The sequence below is a fragment of the Leucoraja erinacea genome, chromosome 2 (assembly GCF_028641065.1).
Source record: "Leucoraja erinacea ecotype New England chromosome 2, Leri_hhj_1, whole genome shotgun sequence".
NCBI classification, from domain to species: domain Eukaryota; kingdom Metazoa; phylum Chordata; class Chondrichthyes; order Rajiformes; family Rajidae; genus Leucoraja; species Leucoraja erinaceus.
Genome location: NC_073378.1, coordinates 109000866 through 109006093, shown reverse-complemented (window position 1 = coordinate 109006093; position 5228 = coordinate 109000866).

The following is a 5228-nucleotide window of genomic DNA, read 5'->3' as shown; positions in this document are numbered from 1 at the left end:
CAAAGATCCTGGAGTGAGGATCTCGCTGTCAAAGATCCCATCTGTAGAGGAAGGAGCTGCAGATGCTGATTTAAACCGCTCCGCTCTATGATCCAAATATCCTATATAGGATCTTTGCTATGATCTTTGATTTAAACCGAAGATCGACACAAAAAGGCTGGAGTAACTGAAGATAAAGCCTTTCTGTCCTGGGCCTCCTCCACTATAGGATCTTTGTCCTCCACCATAGGATCTTTGCCCTCCACTATAGGATCTTTGTCCTCCACTACCGTCAGAGTGAGGTTAGCGACAAATTGGAGGAACAGCACCTCACATTTCACTTAAGCAACTTACAACCCAGCGGTATGAATATTGATTTCTCTAACTTCAAGTAACCCTCGCATTCCCTCCCCCACTCTAGTTCTCCTACTAGTTCCATGGTCCTGACTAATTTTACTGATTGCATGTTTGGTTGCTACCCCGTCCCGCCGACAATTTCTCGACCTGTGTCTGCTTTGATCTGTCGTTTTCTTTTTCACACTTTACCATTCAATTTCTCTAAATTCCCTTTCCCCTGACTCTCAATCTGAAGAACGGTCTCGACCTCAAACGTCACCTATTCCTTTTCTCCAAAGATGCTGCCTGTCCCACTGAGTTACTGCAGCAAAATTGTCTATTTCCGACAAAAGTGCTTTCCACCAGGCAACAGAAATGAAAACTGTGTGGAGGATGTACAGTAAAGGGGTGAATTTTTAAAATCCTGTAATTTTGATTTAGTTATTTGTAGTTTCTAATTTATTTGAGAATAACTGTTTAGATAGATAATTTATTATCATGTGACAAGTCACAGTGAAATCCTTTGCTTTGCAGATCCTTCCTGCACTTTCGGAGTTAATACAAAATTATCCAAGATATATAGAAAAACTGCAGATGCTGTTTATACAAAAAATAGAGAAAAGTGGTGGAGTAACTGAGTTGGTTAGGCATCAAATCTGGAGAAAAAGGATGGGTGATGTTTCGGGTAGGGACCTTCTTCAGACTGAAGGGGGAGTGGAGTGCTGGTGGCAAGAAAAGACCAGGGCCAATCAGGAACTTGCAGTCTGGAATGGGCCTGTGGACGACATTCCCTGATCGACATCTCGCTCTGCTGGGAGATCAACAACTTTCATGCAGACCAAAGAGCATCTTTCACTGAGTTGATAATCTTCCAGCAGCACTTGTCCATCTCCAAGTGTGTCTCTGGGAACAGTCCATATATCAGTCTCCTCTTTTACAGAGCTGTTTGGGATAAACCGTGACAAGGACACTTGCATTATTCTCCAGACTCTATTCGCAAGTCCACACTCTACGAAAAAGGTGAGGTCTCCTCTCCGTAGCAGCCTTCCCAAGGGCAGCGTGCACTGGTAGTAAGATTCCAAAGGTGCAGGAAGGATCTGACTTGGAGGGCCCCCCTCACCGCCAGCCAAATTAGGTCTTGGTGCTCGTGAGTGAACTCTAGCGATGAGACATTTTGTCAGACACAGGATCACGCCACAGGATCCATAGCGTCCATTTTCCGCAATGCCTGCAGAATGTTCCGTGCCCGATGGACTTGTAGTCAAAGGTGTTGGTCTGCAAGAACCTTTCCACGAAGGACAGATGGTGCAGCAATGTCCAGCTAACCGATATGTTGCGCGTCATCTGTGCGAGGCCCATCCTTCTTCTGATTGAAGATGGTCTGAGGATCTCCAAGGAGCTAGATAGTAACTCAGGACCGCTTTGGTTGTTGCTAGGGTTACTTGAGGGGCTTTAAACTGGCATGGCAGAGAGATGGGGACCAGTGCGTGTTAGCAAGTGGAGGGTGTAGTGGGATGTTTGAGGTTGTGACGTGTCGGAAAGGAAGTAAAGGGTCAGGTTAATGGACATGCTGAGATTTATGAGTAAAGGGCCTGTCCCACGAGCATGCGACTCCATGCGGCAAGCGTGACCTAACGTGGTTGCTTGAGTCGTACGGCCTCGCGGGGCCGGTCCCACTTTGATCTCTGGAGCCGTATGGAGTTGTGCAGAGCTGGTCCCGACATCGCGCGGGGCTCCGAAAAACTGACCGTGTTCAAAAATTCAACGTGGCAACGGCCTGCCCGCCCGCAGCCGCCTCGCCACCGTACGTCACGCGCGAGCTTCATGTCACTCACTCGACCTCCGCGCGACCCCCGCTTCTGGTTTGGTCGCGCTTGCCGCATGCAGTTGTATGCTCGTGGGTCAGGCCCTTTAGGTCGCACTTGCCGCATGGTGTCGCGTGCTCGTGGGACAGGCCCTTTAGTGTGTTTATTTCAATCATGGGTAAAATAGTGGCTTCACCATCTACAGCTGCTTACTTTCACACCCTCAGATACAGTCCATTGGGACCTGGTGACTTGTCTGAACTTTTTTCCATAATACCCAGTCTTATGCTACTGTTAAAAATTATTCCATACTGTTTTAAAACAGCCCACCAGATGTATTTGAGATACTGAAGAATGAGTCTTTGAGACTGAAGAATGATTTAACGTGCCTGCGTTTTCCTTGTTTCCAATTAATATCCATTCTTGCTCTAGAGGATCCACACATCCTAACTACCTTTCTTTTTACATATCCATTTAAACCCGTGCTAATTATTGGCGGTTTCTCCTTCGAAGCAATTTTCTACTTCCTTGTTAACTTTAAGACACTTGTTGATGGTTCTTGTGGAATTCTGTCTTCTGCTTCATCAGTAACACCAATTTGTATCCTATTTTCATCAACCTTGTTTAATTTGTTGACCTTTCTCCTGTGATTCCTCTCATTGGGATTCATTTCAGTTTCAAAATGTAAGAACTAGTTTAAATATCTGCCACTGCTCATTCACTTATCCCTTGGCCTATTTACCCAGCTCATTCCAGAACACATCACCTTAATACCATTAAGATTGCCCTTATTTAAGATGAGGACATTGGCTTTGAACCCATGGTATTCACCTTTAAACTATACAGTTGGGATAACTATGCACTGGGGGGGGGGGGGGGGGGGGGCATAAACAACAATTATTATTCCTACCACTTTACCTGTGACCAATTCTAATGTGTACATTATTCTGTAACTAATTTGACGAAACAATCCGACAAATCTCCCTCATTTATGAATGCATATAATGCACATAGAATGTTATAAAGATAGAGATTACAAATAGAAATTAATCAGTACGATCTGAAAGCTAATACAATGACATAGGTACAGGATGAGATTAAGACAGCAGTGGAAGGTAGGAAACGATGGATAGGGTCTCGACCCAAAACATCACCCATCCATGTTCTGCAGAGATGCTGACCCACCTGTTGAGTTACTCCAGCACGTTACACGTTTGTGTATTAGCCAGCATCTGAAATTCTTTATTTCTACATTTGGAGAGGACTGACCCAAGTTCATAAAGAATGCTAGTGTAGGATGGGGCCGTGGTGAAAATGTCAGAGGATTATGTGCTGTATGCGACGGCTGATGGGGACAAGGGGGACTCGGTCTTTGTTATGAATGGAGGGGGGAGGGGGGGGGGGGAAAGCAAGAGCGGAGCTGCTATCAATGAAACCCTAACGGGAGCCCCATCTATAATGGAAGAGGAGAACCCCCCCCCCCCCCCCCGCCCCGTTCCCTAAGGAATTAGGACATCTCCAATTACCTAGTATGGAACACATCCTGGACACAGATGCGGCGTAGACAGAGGAATTGGGAGGAGTGGATAGTCTTTACAGAAGCAGGGTGAGAAGATGTGTAGTCTAATAGCTGTGGGAGCAAGTGGGTTTGTAATAGATATGTCAATAGTCTGTCTCCTGCGATGGGAGACGGCGAGATCTAAATTGGAAGGGAAATGTCGGAGATGGTCCAAGTGAATTTGAGTGCAGGATGGAAATTAGTCGTGAAGTTGGTGAAGTCAGTGAGTTTTGCACATTTGCAGGAGGTAGCACCAATGCAGTTGTTAATGTAACAGAGATAGAGTTCGGGATTGGGCCAGTGTACTCCATGAACAGTGATTGTTACGTATGTGCAGAGATTTGGGTGGGAGGGGGGAGGTCAGACTACCACACAACAGAAGGGGGAGTTGTAGTTTGATAGCCACAAGAATAAGGATCTCCTTTGCCATTCTGTAGTACATCTTAGTGGAACCAGTGTTACTGAAGGTACTCCTCAGGTTGACCGTGTCATGGAGGGGGGTTAGCTGTATTGTCCAAGATGGTCCACAGTTTGAGGAGCATGCTCCCCACTAATTCTACAAACCTGTATCTTTGGAGTGTGGGAGGAAACCAGAGCACCCAGAGAAAATCCATGCGGTCACAGGGAGAACGTCAAATTTTGTAGAGGGGGCATGCGTAGTCAGGATCAAACCCGGGTCTCTGACTACATCACTGTGCTGCTCTCATAGCAAGGACATGATAGGAGAAAGTAAATATTAGTGGAACCTTGTCAGAAATCACAGGGATTTTAATCTACATATATTCTGAAGAAGTCTCGACCCAAAACTTCACCCAATCCTTCTCTCCAGAGATGCTTCCTGTACCACCGAGTTACTCCAGCATTGTGGAATAATCAGTTGTACTAGTTCATAAGAGTATTTTGGGTAGTTTCTTAGAACAGTATATTCTGATGTGCTGCCTCCAAAAAATCAGAAATTGCACATTAAGAAGGGATGAATTCATAGCTTAGTCATAAGGGCACCACAGAATAGCTGCAATCATTTTACGTTCACTTTGAGTAAAACAAGAATGTTCTAAGTCTAGTATTTTGAATTGAAGTATCGGCAATTAAGGGATGAAAGGGAAGGTGGCAAAAATGGATTGGCAAGTTAGAAATATTTAGACATCTGTCACCCCATGATCTATCAAATACACAACTTATCAATAAAGCATTCCAGGGTTAGGACCCATCATCCATTAAGTAGTTAAAGATGGTATCAAATTTGGAGCAAAAGCAGAGATAAGTGGCAGGTAAGACAGAATACTACAAAAAAGGATAATTAAAAGTTCCAGGTCATTTGTATATGTACTTTTTTCAAGTACAGAGTTAAAGTACAGTGTTAGTCCCATTGATAAGAGTCTGGGGAATTAATGGAAAACAAGGTGACAAATGAAAACAGGCATTCAAACTTCACTATGGAGAATACAGGCATCCGAGTAGTTGCAAACCAGGAATTGGAAGGATGAACTCTGGAAAATAACATTCCATTGTTACAGTGAGCAAATTATAGACAATAGATGCAGGAGTGG